Raw genomic sequence first — 17,959 nt, 5'->3', positions numbered from 1 at the left:
GTACTGCTATGCAAATGTTAACTATGGTATTTCAGTAGTAATTGGTCTTCAGGTTGCATCCAGCCTCTAAGAGACAATGTCTTACGTCCTGGTAGATCATTAGCGTGCCACTGGCCTGTAATAGACATGGACTTATCACTGGATTGTGATTGGTTTTGCCTTAAGCCCATAAGGGACAAGGACTTGTGCTTTGGGACAATGGTAAGGACTTTGTTAGACGAATATGAGCTTACTGGAACAATGAGGTCACCTTTCAGCATCGAAATCACTGTCTTGAGGTAGGAAGTAGTGCCTAGGTAGTTTAAATGTCCAGCATTTGTGTTAGCACTACTCACTATGTTCTCTAAACCTGGATATGTGTGCTCAGTGTCTTCAACGTCGTCCTTGGGAAGGTCCTCGTGATGTCTAGGACATTGAACCGTATCAATAGGGGTTTTTGTTGCGATCAGGAAGCGTTTTGCTATGCTCCAGATCATTTTCGCTCACTGGGGGCCAACCAGTAAGTAGTCGCTGTCTCTCTCTACAAATCTCTTTCAAAACTCACTTGCTCTTCGCGCCAGGCAATGAGACAATGCCAAGGGTTGATCAGACCCTAGACAACACTCACGACCCAGCAGGATCGATGGGGATTGATTTATACAGTCAAAAATATGTAAGGATATGTAGAATAGCCTTACATGAGGAAGATTCTCTTCTTTACCAGCGCACTCAATACACTGACTGGGGTAATCAGTAATCGAGCGTCGAGAAGGGGAAAAGAATCCCCTAACCCTTAGCCCAAAGACTCTTTATATATGCAGTTACACGTGTAGTGGATACAAGTAGGCTAACTAATAACGAAAAAAGCACCTACAAGCACCCACAACACCTTCATAGCAAGGAGCGCGCTTGCGCGCGCTCAGCACAAGAGTGCAATCGTTACAATATCAGTCTGTTCAAGAGAACTATTTATTTTCTTGTATAGGTTTCTTGTAAGCTTTGGAAAAAGTGCTCTAGCCTTAGTAAACTCAGCACCAATCTTACTCTGAAAGAGCACATTGAGCTTTGAAAGTAATTGGACAGTCTCTGTATAGCTTTTGATGCTTCAACTTTGGTGCTTTACTATGGGCAGGATCCTTTAGTAGAGATGTATTATTGACTTTACTTGTTTGTGAATGAATACTAGTAGAAGCATGGATATCTAGAAGCAGAGCTAAGAGATTGACAGGGGAAGCTTCTCTAGAATAAGGGAAAACAATTTCACTAGCATCCTTGAGTGTTCCATCTGGGTTCTGTACACATCTGAGCTCCTCAGACATGATGAACAATAAGTTTTAATAGTGGTTTTCATTACATTACACATTTATTTTACAAAATGGAGGTGGCCTGTACAAAAAGTGGCTCTCTCTAGGTCATGATCTGCACTGTCACATGACCCAAAATTTCCTTTAATTAAGCATATTCTTGATCTCACACCTTAATACTTAATACTTAATACCCTTTATACTTAATATACCTCTATTTTCCTGCCTACCAACTTGGTGGATCAAATTTTTCATACTTATTGAGAGGAAATGCTAAACTACAAGTATGCTTATTGACAGGTTTCACTGTATATGTTTTGTAGTAAAATCATATTCACCTTAGTATGCTTATTAGCTTTGTCTCATAGTTTTATGTTAAATGTCATTACTCTACTTTTACTAAGTGTGAATGACAATTTATTTGCAATTGTAATGTTTATTAGGGTCAAGTTCTGAATGTTTATAAGATGGAACAAGTATAGAGTAGTGTGTACATTTGCACTAGAGTCCAATATATTAATACAATGTATTAGTTCAGTATTATTACAATGTATTGTATTAATACATATGTTTGGATTGTAATTGAACTCCTTAATGACTTCTTTTGTATTGTCAAATGAGTTCATAAAGTTGTCTACTTGCATAACACCATCCTCTTGTACTTTGAATGCTGAAAATATGTCAGATTCAGTAGATAGAGCAGATTGAACAGGTAAGCTGCTGGAACTTGATACTAAGGCTTCTACAATTGTAGACTCTAGCATTAGTGTTTCATTAATGTCTTTAATGAATACTGTTTTGTTATTGTCTCTAATGAATACTGCTGTATTAAGTACAGGTTGAGACAGTATAATAGTAGTAGTAGAAGCAGGAACTGTTTACTTATACTTTTTCTTTCAAGATTCTATTGTTTTGCTTGTTAGAGGATTTTGGCAGTCTTTTGACATATGCCTGTACTTATTACAGTTGTAGCATTTAACTTTATTATAAGGCTTTGTTTTGCCTTTAGCTACACTTTTGCCTTTTGTTTGTAGGCTGTCTTGTTCAGTATCTTGTTTTGTTTGAGAGTACTGAGAATGATACTCAGTATATGTGTTTTGTAATTCATGTATCAACTTAGCTAGTGTTAGAACATCTTTCTGAGCTACTGTAACTGTTAGTAGTTGATTATAATAGGTAATCTGCCTGTCTAGCATTGTTACTACCCATCTATACTCACAAGGAGTAGTAAGGTTAATTGCTAAGATGTATGTATTGTTATTAGGGGCTTTATTATGTGTAGACAACTGCCTGTAGATTTGTTTAATGTTGTCTAACATCTTATCAAACTATGATACATGCTCTTTTACTGTAAACAATGTAGATATGTTTATAGTATGTGTTATTATTGTTTGAACATTGTATTGTTCAGAAAGCACCTTCATGAGACTTCTAACACTTGTATGTATTGTGAAGTTCACATAAATTGTATCAGTTATTGTTTTCATTATACAATAATACAAGACATTGTCTGTACATATGCTAGCATTATTAGAGGAAGGGGGATTGGGCTCTAGATGGTCTGAGAGCATTATAGTAGTGAGTGTACTGTGTATGTACAAGCACTATATCTTGTATTCCTTTGTACTAGCCAACTTTTCTGTTCCCTCAAAGAACTTTGTAATGTTAGAGTCCTTCATTATAGTATTAACAAAGGTATGTGTTGTAGACAACATTATAATAGGTTTGGGGGGAGAGGGAGGTCTAGGGCTTGGTGGTCTAGTAGGAGGCAAAGGCATTCTGTAAGAGCAAGTGTGTAAGGGTATTCAATAGGCACTAAGGCTTATAACCTTTTAACAAGTATAGTAGGAGTGCTCTAAGTACTCTCTCTTATTAAGACATTAAGCAAGTGTCTGCCTTATATACTACCTAGTAAAGTCTGATAGTCTAAGACATTCTAAGTACAGTAACTCTACATAAGGCAATTAGGGATTTCCTAATCCAGAGTACAATCTAATAAAGGAACACAGTACTATACTAGGAAATTCTATTATATAACAACTTGTAAGACAATAACAGATACAACTACAATTTATATAAGAAGATATAAACAATATTCTGAATTCAGACAGAATACTAAGAGCTCTTATTAAAGAAACAAGACAGAAGTACATAAAGAAGTATAAAGAAGTAGAAACTGTTAACAAATCATAAGTAAGGAGGACATAGGAAATAATTATGAGTACTTACTTTTTGAAAGTAAAAAGTGAGAAAGATAAGATCTTCTTAAGGGAAACTATTAAAAAGGGAATAACTCCTCTAGGAGGAGATAACAGACTCTAGATAGAGTAAAAGTATAATAGTATAGGGTTCTGAATAAGACATTAAACTGTTCCTATAATAAATCTAAGGGAAAAGAGATTATTATAGTATTAAAGTTCTGAATAGGACTCTAAACTGTTCCTATAATAGATCTGAAAGTACTAGATTGTTATAGTATAGTAGCTCTTAACTGAGTGAGTAATGTTCTGAATATAACATTAAACTATTCTTATAACAAGTCTGAAGTACTAGATTGTTATAATAACATAATTTGAGTAAATCAGAAAATTACTCCTAATATAAGGATTAAAAGGGTATTAGTATATTATATGTCTCCTCTACATTCATAATAACATATAATAATTGCTCCACACACACCTTCTAAACAGAAGCAAAACTAAAGGGGGTAACTAAACTAGAAACTATAAACAAGAGGGAATAACTTCCTACCAGTTAAATTTAGTCTTTAGAGTGTACTATTTTAGTCAGAGAGTCTGAATACTAGTCAAACTAGAACTAGCTAGTAAAGAACTAGAAGGTAGAGGACACATTAGTCTATATTACAGACTGACACTAAAAGCAGAATTATAGTAACTAAGATAAAGGTAGAAGCCCTTTTAATAAGTTAACTAGTTACAACTGTTAAAAGGAAAACTATACTCACAAGTGTGGCTCTTACTTTTCAATCATGAAAGTAAGCTGTAAAAGCTAAAATGAAAGGAAAAGGCATTTATATTCACTTTAAATATAGAATACAAAAGAGGTAGACTATAAAAGGAAAAGTATCTAAAGGAAAAGATACTAGTATAGAACATATAAGACAAAGGAAAAAAGAAGGAGGGAAGGACACAAATCCTACCCAAAATTAAATCCTAATCTAATCAATTATAAAGTAAGTATTTTACAATAGTAGTAATACTGTTCAAGAAAGTATTACTTAGGAGGGACTGTGTCAGCAACAGTGTAGAGGGGACCTAAAGGCTTAGTAAGAGGACCCAGGCTACAACTATTCTACACAACAGGAATACAGAACATGAGTACTAGAACATAGTCAGAACTTGTAGAACAGACAGAGAGAGTGAGTGAGACAAGAGTAGAGTATATAGAGTAAGTCTAAGAGTACAGGACTACCTAGAGTAGACAAGATCAAGACTACCAGACTAGTCTGATCTTGTACACCTATATATACTAAACTATACAGGAGTACTCAGAGAGTATGAGCTACTAAGAATGATAAGCTACAAAGAATGAAAGAAAGGAAGGTCAAAGATAAAGGTACAAAGAATGAAGGGATAGACAAAGGGTAAGAAACTATAGAATGAACAAAGAATGAAAGGGTAGTCAAAGGAACAGAATGATAAAGTAAGGAGGGGTAGTAGTAAGAGTCAGTATACATATAGTCTATAGACAGTACTCTTAAGAGACAGAAGTCCTGAGTTCTGGTACAGAAGGGTGTAGAACTCTTAGAACTGAAGGTACAAGAGTAGAGAACTGTAACATTACCCCTCCTCTAAAACCAATTATCCTAATTGGTAAACATTAGACTTGGTTAGTAGTTTAGACATAGGTTAAAATAGTAGGGCTTAGAAATCTGTAAGGCTGAGTTTGTACAGAGCACTAGGATGAAGCTAATAGAAGTCTCAGATTACTTTAAGAGTATAAGTAAGGTTCTTAGCAGGTTCCTAAGTGTACTCTTTAACTAGGTACCTTTTCTAGTAAACAAGGAACTTAAGTTTTCTGTACACTAGCTTAGTATCTACTATATACTCTACTTTGTATTCTAGTTCAGAGCTGATAAGTTCTGGTAGAGGTAGTAGGGGTCTTTGTTGTAAAGGAAAACTCAGATTATAGTACTGAGACAACAGAACCTTGTTGAACACTAAGTGTATACACTTCTATATTACTAGAAGTTAGAGTTTGTAGATAGAGACACTAACCTTCTTTTTAATAATAAAGGGTCTGAAGTGCTTGTTGTCCAACTTCTTTATTGAGTGATCTGTAGTCAGATTAGTAGCTTCTAGTATAACTTTATCACCAGACTAGTAATCCTTAGCTACAGATCTCTTCTAATCATAGTTCTACTTTATAACTTATACTACCTTCTCTAAAAGAGCTTATACATCTTTCCTAGTCTTGTACATCTGTTCTACAAAGTCTGTTACAGATTTGGAACTACTATTCTGGTTCAGAACTGTCCCCTAGTACAGATGTCTCTTATGGTTGAGGAAAAACAGAGACTGTCCTGTTGTAGAGTGTTACTAGTTATTATGTACAAATTCTGTCAGAGTTAACCATTCAGACTAGTCTGACTACTAATGATTGATGAACATCTGGAGATAGAGTTCAATCTCCTAATTGACTTACTCAGTTTAACTATTAGTCTGTGAGTAATATGTAGTAGAAGGATTCTCTTAAATTCTAAAAAGTGTGTACAAGTCCTGTATGAATTTTAACTCAAATTATAGTCTGTGATTGTGAATGAGCTTCTAAGAGAGTCTGTACAACTGGAAGACATAATCCTGATAAATGTGTACTATACTTTTAGAAGTGAGTTCTGTTTAGGTTGGAACTGTATAGACTTACTTAGAGAATCAGTCAACAATTATATAGATAGTGTTGTAACCCTAAGACTTAGGTAGCTCACTGATCAGGTCTACTAAGACTTCTTCCTAAGAGTGATCTGAGATCTAATACAGATGTAAGGGAGTCTAAACCCTTATCTAGTAAGTCTTAGTCTGTTAACACATATTGTAACCAGTCACATACTTTAGGATTTCCCTCTACATTCCTAACTACTAGTAGTTCTGAGTAATAAGTTCCTGTATTTTGTGTTAGCCTAAATGTCTTACAGTCAGATTGTTGTAATGAGCTTAGACAATGTCCTCCTACAGCTTCCAATCCTTTAGAATGTACAGTTGGCCTTCCTAGTAAACTTGTCTATCCTTATCCTTCTCCTAGTCCCTAGCCTACTTCTCTAACTGCTTTACTACAACCTAGTCCTGTGTGTGTCTTAGAGCTTACTATATGTAAGTAATAAAGTTAACATTCTTGGATTTGAGTCAGATCTCTCAGATTGTCTTAAACACAAAACAGGAATTGTCTAGGAGAACAAGATTTTTGTTATCATTCTCCCCCCTTTTATAACCTACTTGTCTTGAGAGTAAATCAGCTTTTGTCATTTGTATTCTGGGTTTGTAGGTTAGTATAAAGTCATAGTTTTATAGTTCTAACATTTAGTAGGCCTAACAGTAGTTAAGCTTCTAAGGTGTTTAGAAGTACTAGAGATTAAGGTGATTACTCTAAATCTTAAACTTCTACACAGTACTAAGGAGATATTAACACTACTCTTCTAAAGAACAGACAATTGTAAGGAGTTCCTTATTATAGATAGGGTAGTTCTATTCTATTACAGAGAGGGATTCTGATTAGAACACTATTAGACACTACTTTCTGTTAATGAACTAGGACAGTACTACTCTATTTACAAAGTTGGAAGAGTTGGCTTCAACTCAGAACTTGTTTGTAACTGTTAGAACTACTAATACAGGCTTACTAGTAATAGTCTACTTGAGAGACTTAAACACAGACTACTACTGATTACCCTATTACTAAGGAACATCTTTACTAGTAAGATTGTGAAGGGGCTGGGCAATAGTACTAAAGCCTCAAATAAAGTATTAGTAGTAGTTTACAAACCTAAGGAATGCTTAGACCTGTTTCAGGTTCTAAGGTTGTAGCCAGTTTTAAACTGTAGTTACCTTTGTCAGATCTATACAGACCTCTCCTCTACTAATTACAAAGCCTAGATAATCTACTGACTCTTACACAAAAGAACACTTTACTTCTTAGAGGAACAGTTTATTATCTTAGAGCTACTATAGAACTGCTTAGATTAGTTAGTAATAATACTTAACTGTTTAGGTAAAGATTAGAATGTTGTCTAGATACACACTAACATACTCTAAGTTAATCAAATCTGTAAGAATGTAATTCATGAATGACTAGAATGTTACAAATGAGTTAGTTAGTCTGAAGAACATTATAGTCAGTTTGTACAATCTGTGATTGGTTTAGAACACAGTCTTCTACTCATCTCTGTCTTAGATCCAAATATTATTATATTCCTATTAAATGTCCAACTTAGTAAAAACCCTAGATGTATGTGTCTTATTAATGAGCTCCTGAATCAGAGAGAGTAGGTACTTGTTTTTAACAGTACTTTCATTAAAGTAATAATAATCCTAGACTGGACAGAGCTTTCTATCTTTCTTTTTGACAAAGAAGAAAGGGGAGACTATAAGGGACTTTAAGGGTTGGATCTGACTGTTCTAAAGATTTTCCTAAAGGAACTCATTAAGTACCTCCTACTTGTCTCTGTTAAATAAGTAGACCTTACAATCCTTAGGTTAGAAACCCTTAGTCAATTTAATTGTATAGTTCTAGAAACAGTATTTAGGAAGCTAGTTAAATTCCTCTTTACTAAAGACTTTAGGAAACTCTTGAACAAAATCTAGCAGGCTGAGTCTATGTGTATTCTAGAGTAGAGTTGTTCTAAAAGGGTTCCAGACTGGTTCTGTCTCAGACATTCTTTAGATCAACTCTGTTCTGTCTTGACTAGAATATGTGTCCACATATTTATCCTAGTTAAAGAAGAACAACTAGTCACCTTTATTAGAACTGTTAGTAATATTAGAAGTATCTGTATCTACTCAGAACAGTAGTGTAAGATAGTTGTAAGACTTGAGACACTAATTAAACATGAGTGTCTACTCTAACTAGTTAATAGTAGGGTTGTAAGCCTTAAGCTATTTGAATTCAATAAAGATGTCTGTCTTTCTAAGGTTAGTAACTCTAAACTCAATACTTTCCTTATAATCCTGAATAGTTATCTGTAGTTGGACAAACTCAGTGATTCAACTATTCTAGTTCAGGGTTCTGTCTGTATTGTATACTAGGATCAGAAGTAGAACACATTAAGTAGGAAGGTAGTGTTCCTACACAAAAGTCTTATTAATACACAAACTAGTGTATTTACTGTCTACTAGAACTATTGTTCAGATCTAGAGGGATCCTGAGAAGGGAGCTAAGAGGACAGGGACCTGGAGCTAGTGTTTAGAGTATTCTCTAATAAATTGCTACTTGTTCTGAAGAGAATGTATAGCTTGTACAGTCTTGTTGTCTAAGAGAGTAAGTATATACACTAACATTTCCTTATTAACCTCTCTCTTCAACAAGGACAGACTCATGTCCTCAGCTGTGAACTTAGCTGAGACTATCTCTACTTAATACTATAGACAAACTACTAAGTAGTAAACAGGGCTGAGTAGTGTTCCAAATGTTCTGAGTTCTTAGAATACAGAAGTAGTAAGTCAGATTGTGTGGATTTAGACTTGGATAAAGTGTGAAGAGAAGGATCAAAAGAATCAGAAGGAATAAGAGAACTATCTACTTTTGTTTTCAACTTTTTTCTTTTTAATAAATAATTTTGTTAATTTACTTTTTCTACTTTTTCTACTTTTTCTACTTTTCTTACTTTATTTATTTCTAATCCTACAGTGTCTATTGAATCAAAAGTAGTTGTTAAAAAATCTGAGTTATAGCCCTTTAGTGTTACATTTACTATTAGGCCTCTATAAAATTCTAGAGTACATAGTTAGGGTTTGAGAGTTCTAAGGTGACTTCCAGATTTGTAGAAAAGGCTTCTTACTACAAATCCTGCTTATTACTCATTATTACTCTAATGACCTGACAGATATACTGTTACTTTTGTAGACAGTCCTTAATTTGGTGCTCTAACTTTCTGTAAGTAAAGTATGCTCCTTACTTTTAGGCTTCTCTAATGTCTATCAGAATAGATTGATTATAAATTATAGACAGATTAATCTAAGGACTTAGAACTGTTAGAGTTAGACACATATGTAGACATTCTACACAGACTTGACACATCCAAGCTGTAGCTTAGTCAAAGGAAATAGTGTGTATCTTTTACTTAGTGTAAGTAATCAGTTCTAGTGTTATTCTAAGAATCTTATTAACTAGTTCTGGGTAGAGAGCTTTTTCAAACATTCTAATAAGAACATTATTAAACTTAAGTATGAATCCTACCTTCTAGGCTAGAATATTAAACTCCTGGAAGAAGGTATTGGCAGAATGTTTACTCTGTTGTAGAGACACAAGCTTGTTCTGTATATTATACTTCTCATTCAGATTAATAAAGGAAGTACAGAGCTACCTTATGAATTCTGAATACAACTCATTGTTCTAAAGTCAGATTAGGCTTCTAATCTAATAGCCTTTGATCCAGTTCTGGGCCCAGGTGGCTGTGTTGCCTTCCTTCATAAAGGAGAGGATAAATAGGACATGATTAAGATCTGAGGATAGATCAGTCAAAGTAGTAGTCATATATAGTTCAACTTAGTACTAGAAGTCCTTAAAGTACTACTTATTAAAGTTAGAAGGGTAGACTACATACACTTTCTTTCTAGAACAGGTTGTGACTTCCAGAACAATTAGAACAGGTTCTAAGAGGGCTAAGAGTGTGTAGTTAGTAAAGGCCTCTTAGATAGAGGTTTACACATATTGAGTTAGGTCTGCTTGTAACTACTAATCTAGTAGGACAGTAAGGGTGACAGTTAGTGTAGGAGGGTTCATGTTTACACTACAAAGGAATCAATACTAAACTAAAAGGGGTAATGAATAAAAGAAGGGTGGCAAAAGTTTAAAAGGGTTTAGAAAGTTTAAAATTTAAAAATGTAAAAGGGTTGAGACAAAGAAAAGAGATTAATATAATAGTGAGTACTAATACTCAAAACATAGGAGAGTTGTAGAGTGGTAATAGATAGTCTTGATCTGATGTTAGTAACAGTATAGAGGGGACCTGAAGGCTTAGTAAGGGGACCTAGACTACAACTATCCTACACAACAGGAATATAGAATATAAGTACTAGAACATAGTCAGAACTTGTAGAACAGACAGAGAGAGAGAGTAAGACAAGAGTAGAGTATATAGAGTAAGCTTAAGAGTATAGGACTACCTAGAGTAGATAAGATTAAGACTACTAGACTAGTCTGATCTTGTATACCTATATATATTAAACTATACAGGAGTACTTAGAGAGTATGAGTTACTAAGAATAATAAGCTACAAAGAATGAAAGAAAGGAAGGTCAAAGATAAAGGTACAAAGAATGAAGGGATAGACAAAGGGTAAGAGACTATAGAATGAACAAAGAATGAAAGGGTAGTCAAAGGAACAGAATAATAAAGTAAGGAGCAGTAGTAGTAAGGGTTAGTATACATATAGTCTATAGACAGTACTCTTAAGGGACAGAAGTCCTAAGTTCTGGTACAGAAGAGTGTAGAACCCTCAGAACTGAAGGTACAAGAGTAGAGAACTGTAACAGACTAGATGTTAGAAATTGTAAAATACAGTAACTAAGTTTGGAAAGTCTAACTCAAGACTTAGAACTAAGTAGTTTATAAACAAAACTCTATTAGTTACAAGTTTAAAGATTGGCTAGATCCTTAGACTACCTTTATTATCCTACTTAGTAAGAACTCTAGCTTAGTATTATAAACCTCTAATCATTACTAATGAGTGATTAATCCATTAGTAGAGAGAGGGGACAGGAAGGAGTAAGTACTAAGTTAGTTAGAAAAAGGTAACAAAACCTGTAGACAAGGTCTTTATCTCTCTAAGGTTAAACACATACTCTAACACTGTATTACTTAATAACCTTAACTAAAGACAAGTCATTTAGAATGCTTGTATAGAGAGAAGATCTGAAAAGAGTATAGTGTTCAAAGTAAGGAGAATGGTAGAGAAAGACTAGGAGAAAACCTGAAGAGATAAAGGAAAATAGTATACTTACTTATAAGAGAAACTATATAACTAGTTAGGAACTCTTTATACAAAGACAAAGGACTATTAAAGCTAGTAAAGAGCTAGAGCTAGTACTCTAAAGCTCTATACTTGAGGAGGACTAGTACTAGTATAAAGGAAAGGAACTAAGAGCTCTAAGAAGAGGTTATAAGAAAGTAGTCTCTTATATACACTTTACTTATACAGATAGAAAAGTAATAAAGTTATAAACATAAGGACTACATAAGGACAATATAAGGAATACACAAGACAATCTAGAACTTTGGTTGTAAGTTCTATAATTGAATACAGAAGTATAAAGATAAGGCTAGAAGTTAATAAGGATAATTGTCTCCTAAACTAAGTCTATTAAAGAAGACTTAGAGAAAGATTTAGAACATTAGTTGTTAGTTCTAGAGTATACACAAAACAGTCTAGAACTTTGGTTGTAAGTTCTAGAAGTAGTACAGAAGTACAGCCTTTTATATTACAGAAGTTATAAGGAGTTATTAGAAGTCATAATACTCTACCTTATAAGAAAGTGTATTACAAACTAGTGTACAGAAAGTACAGATTGAGTCAGACAGAGTTATAAGAAGACTACAGAACAATAGAAAGCTCTACTTTATAGGGAAAGTATTACACAACTTATACAGTATAACTAGTCAGGAGGACTTATAAGGAGTTATTAGAAGTATGAGAGGAAGTATAGAAGACATAACAATATAGTAAAGGAGTCATTAGAAGATTAATCTAGAATACAAGAAGACACAAACTAGTGTTAGAAGATTAATAGAAGACACAAACTAGTATAGTATACAGTCTAAAGGATTAGCTAGCTCTACTTTATAGAAACAATAGTAAAGAAAGTTACTAAAGTTACTAGAGTAATATTACTCTAGTAAAAGGTATATAAGGAGGCTAGTTTGGCCCTCAAAAGATAGTTTTATTAACTTAAGTTACCTAGTACTTAGAAGTACTCTACTACTAATCTACTAGTCTACACTTGTAGCTTGACTAAAGTAGGACTCCTCTACCCTCTTACTTTACAAGTCTACAAGTTTTACTCTCTATACTCTATTCTGTTACTATTTCTAAGAATTAGGACTAGTAAAGTGAGTATATCTTACACTCTTACCCTTTATCTACTCCTTTATTCTTTATTCACATATCTTTAACCTTTTTACTCTTTATTCCTTATGACTCATTATTCTCTAAGTACTCTTATATAGTTTAGTATATATACAAGTACAAGATTAGACTAGTTCTGTAGTCTTAATCTTGTCTACTCTAAGTAGTTCTATACTCTTAGACTTACTCTATATACTCTATACTTGTCTTACTCTCTCTCTCTATCTGTTCTGTAAGTTCTAACTATGTTCTAGTACTTACATTCTATTATTTTTATTATGTAAGATAGTTGTAGCCTAGGTCCTCTTACTAAGCCTTTAAGTCCTCTCTACACTGTTACTAACATTAGATTAAGACTACTCATTACTACTCTACAACTGTCCTACACTTTAAACATTAGTACTTACTATTGTGCTAATCTCTTCTCTTTGTTTTAACCCTTTTACATTTTTAAATTTTAAGCTTTTTAAACTCTTTTAAACTTTTACTACTCTTCTTCTATCTATTACCTCTTTTAGTCTAGTGTCAATCTCTTTATAGTATAGACATAAACCCTTCTAAGCTGACTACTACCTCTACTGTCCTACTAGATTAGTAGTTGTAAGTAGACTTAGTTTAATATGTATAAATCTCTATTTAAGAGGCTTTTACTAACTATGTACCTCTAGTCTAGCTAGAACCTGTTCTAATCATTCTAGAGCCTACTACCTGTTCTAGAAAGAAAGTGTATGTAGCCTACCCTTTAGACTTTAATAAGTAACACTTTAAGGACTTTTAGTACTAAGTCAAACTATATATAGTTACTACTTTGACTAATCTATTCTTAGATCTTAATTGTATTCTATTCATCCTCTCCTTAAAAAGGAAGGCAACACAGTCACCTAGGCTCAGAACTGGATTGAAGGTTATCAGATTAGAAGTCTGATCTGACTTTAGAACAATGAGTTATACTTAGAATTTATAGAGTAACTCTAAGCTTTCTTTATTAATCTGAATAAGAGGTATAATGTGTAGAACAAGCTTGTATCTTTGTAATAGAGCAAATGTTCTACTAATACCTTCTTTCAGGAGTTTAATATTCTGGCCTAGAAGGTAGGATTCATACTTAGGTTTAATAATGTTCTTATTAGAATACTTGAAAAAGCTCTTTACTTAGAACTAGTTAATAAGATTCTTAGAGTAATACTAGAACTAACTACTTATACTAGATGGAAGACTCATACTATCTTCTTTGACTAAACTATAGTTTGAATGTGTCAGATCTGTGTAGAACACTCTTATATGTGTCTGACTCTAACAGTTCTAAGCCTTTAGATTAATCTGTCTATAATTTATAATTAATCTATTCTAATAGACATTAGAGAAGCTTAAAAGTAAAGAGTATACTTTGCCTGTAGAAAGTTAGAACACTAAATTAAGGACTGTTTATAGAAGTAATAGTATATCTGTTAGATTATTAGAGTAATAATAAGTAACAAGTAGGATTTATAAAGAGAAGCTTTCTCTATAGTCTTAGAAGTCATCTTAGAACTCTTAGACTCTAACTATATACTCTAGGATTTTATAAAGGCTCAACAGTAAATGTGACACTAAAGGGCTATAACTTGGATTTATTAATAACTACTTTTAATTTAATAAATACTGTAGGATTAGAAATAAATAAAGTAGATAAAGTAAATTAAGAAAATTATTTATTAACAAAAAACAATTATTATTTAACACAGAAAAGGTTAAAAACAAAAGTAGATAGTTCTCTTATTTCTTTTAATTCTTTTAATTCTTCTCTTTATACTTTATCTGAGTCTAAATCTGTACAATCTGACCTACTAACTCTGTATTCTAAGAACTCAGAATATTCAGAATATTACCTAGCTTTGTTTACTACTTAGTAGTTTGTCTATAGTATTAAGTAGGGATAGTCTTAACTAAGCTTACAGTTGAGAACATAAGTCTGTCCTTGTTGAAAGAGAGAGGTTAATAAGGAAATGTTAGTATATATACTTACTCTTTTAGACAATAAAACTGTACAAACTGTACATTCTCTTCAGAACAAGTAGCAATTTATTAGAGAATACTCTAAACACTAGCTCCAGGTCCCTGTCCTCTTGGCTCCCTTCTCAGGATCCCTCCAGATCTGAACAATAGCTCTGGTAGACAGTAAATACACTAGTTTGTGTATTAATAAGACTTTTGTGTAGAAACACTACCTCCCTACTTAATGTGTTCTACTTCTGATCCTAGTATACAATACAGACAGAACCCTAAACTGGAATAGTTGAATCACTGAGTTTGTCCAACTACAGATAACTATTCAGGATTATAAGGAAAGTATTAAGTTTAGAGTCACCAACCTTAGAAAGACAGACATCTTTATTAGACTTAAATAGCTTAAAGTTTACAACCCTACTATTAACTAGTTAGAGTAGACACTTGTATTTGATTAGTGTTCTGAGTCTTACAACTACCTTATACTACTGTTCTGAGTAGATACAGACACTTCTAATACTACTAACAGTTTTAAAGAAAATGACTAGTTGTTCTTCTTTAATTAGGATAAGTATATAAACACATATTCTAACTAAGACAAAACTAAGACAATCTAAAGGATTTCTAAAACATTACTAGTTTAGAACCTACTCAGAACAACTCAGTTCTGAAACACATACAGGACTAGTCTGCTGGACTTTGTTTGAGAGTTTCTTAAAGTCTTTAGTAAAGAGGAGTTTGACTAGCTTTCTAAATATTACTCTTAGAACTATACAATTGAGTTGACTAAAGGTTTCTAACCTAAGGATTATAAGGTCTATCTACTTAATAGAGACAAGTAGAAAGTGCTTAACAAGTTCCTTCAGGAAAATCTTTAGAACAGCTGGATCTAACCTTTAAAATCTCTTATAGTCTTCTCTTTCTTCTTTATTAAAAAGAAAGATAGAAAGCTTTGTCTAGTCTAAAACTATTATTACCTTAATAAGGGTACTATTAAAAACAAGTACTTACTCCCTCTAATCTAAGAGCTTATTAATAAGACACATACATTCTAGGTTTTTACTAAGCTGGATATTTAATAAAAATATAATAACATTGATGGGTACTAGACAACAAGGGAGACCTAGGGTTGATCAGACCCTTCAGTTCCTCAGCATCCAGCAAGGGGTTTTAGTGCTAGGTGGGTACAGTCAAAAATATGTAATGAAACTCACTGTTCCTCACAAGAGAATTCTAATCACCCTTAGTTTACTCAACTACTGACTAGGATAACCTAGTACTTGAGTAAGGGGTCAGGGGAAAAGAATCCCCTTTACCTAGTGGTCAATACTGTCTTTTATAAGGGTATACACGTGTAGATACATGAGGAGGAAGTGTAACTAACTACAATGAGAATATATGTGCTTGTAGGTCCTACTGTATGATAATCTGACACAATCAGCAATGTAGTAATAATAAAATACAAACCAGTAAATCAAATCCTTACATATAGGCAAGTTGGTTAGTTTAAAGAACATTATAGTTAGTTTGTACAGTCTGTAATTAGTTTAGAACACAGTCTTTTACTTATTTCTGTTTCAGATCTGAGGAATTTTTAGTGAGTAAAGTTACAATTTTTGAGTAGAAACAGAGACTACTTACTGGATTGGCCCCTAGTAGGTTCACAATGCTTCAGAATACTGTAGAATGCTTCTGGAACACATTAACACATATCAATATGAACCAGTACTAGATACACTAGAGGTTCACATTGATTGGATGGGTCAAGGACTAGGCATTTGTAACAGTGAAAAGGAACAAACAGGTGTGTATTAAGTTTACAGGCAATAGACAACAAGATTACCCATTAAATATTGATTACAATGTGGCTGCTGAGCCTTGACAGACAATTCCCAGAGGGTACCCAAGTCTGGATATCAATACTAACATGCTAGGATGTAAGTCCTTGTCCCTTGTAGGCTGGAGGCAACCTAATGAACCTATACTAGGTGATAAGTCCTTGTCTGTACAAGGCTAGAGGCACCCTAATAAACTAGTACATACTAATAATGTAGAACTAAGGTATGTAACTGTACTAGCACATATAGTTAGACAAACACACACTGTAGAGCAGACACTAGCAAGTATTGACACTACTAGGCTCAAAGAAATAGTAAATAGTAGTACAAAGAGTGGAAACACTTAGGCAATTGGATTCAAGGATTTGTCCAATCAAGTACAGAAGGTTGAGTTTAAGGATTCAACTCACTGAGTACAGGCAATTGAGCTTGAGGATTTGCTCAATCAATTTCAGGCTACTGAGTTTGAGGATTCACTTGATAGAGAACAGGTGATTTGGTTTGAGGATTCACCAAGTCAATATAGAGAGCTAACAGTAAGTATTAAGGAATTTGTAAGCTAGTACAAGAGTTACAGAGTGTATATAGTTAGTATTAGTAAGAGTGTGGATGAGTATCCAGTGAGCACACTTACTTTAGAACAGAAACACATTGACAACAGTAATGTAGAGGGTAGTAAGACACTTAAGACCCTTTTAGGCAGCAAAGAAAGTAGCCAGGACTTGAAGGACAAGAGTAACAAAGGCTAGGAGAGCCAGGCATTGAAACTACAGAGATTCAATAAGGAACAAGATTTCCAGAAGGCAAGTAAGACCTTCAGACACATTGTAAGAGCTAGAGCAATTGAGATAGACATAGGACATGTCAGCCCATTCCACAGTTCAATAGACATCAATGATTTGAATAAGAGAATGTACAAGTTTGATGGAATGTATCAGGAAGAGGAGAAAGTAACTCCTTCATTAAACAAGAGCAGACTCAATAGTATAGTAACAGAAAAGTGTGAAATGCTTCAGGCAGGCTATAGAACGAAAGCCAGACATGCTACAGTACCTACAGACAGTAGAGATCAGAACTATCAATCTAAGAGTGTAGAAGAAACACTTAAGAGTCCAGACAAACAATTGCATTCACAGAAAGCAAAAGGAAAGTACAAAGTAAAAGGAATACACAAAGTACAAGGAACAGAACAAAAACCAGAACTGCCAGGCATTCAATACGATTGTGAAATTGATTCAGACTATCCAAGCAAAACGGACATTGTATTAACAGAATGGTACTTTGAGGATAGTAAAAGTGAACACAAATTAGAACTACAAGGATCAGTACTTGATTTAGAGGGTGAAAACCAAGCATACACCTACAAAATCAAGTGTTTAACCTTATACATAGCAGATATCGACTACACATTACACAGGAGCAATGTACAGGAGTACTACAATGGATACAACACCCTAGCCAGGCCCAGGAATAAGAGAAAAAGTGAAATACCTAGATATATGTGGTCTCAAATAGAAACATTGAGTTTTTCAGGACATCAGAGTATCCCTTGCAAAAAT

This window comes from Fomitiporia mediterranea, assembly GCF_000271605.1.
Source record: "Fomitiporia mediterranea MF3/22 unplaced genomic scaffold FOMMEscaffold_2, whole genome shotgun sequence".
Classification (NCBI taxonomy): Eukaryota; Fungi; Basidiomycota; class Agaricomycetes; order Hymenochaetales; family Hymenochaetaceae; genus Fomitiporia; species Fomitiporia mediterranea.
Note: the sequence above shows the minus strand (reverse complement) of the source record.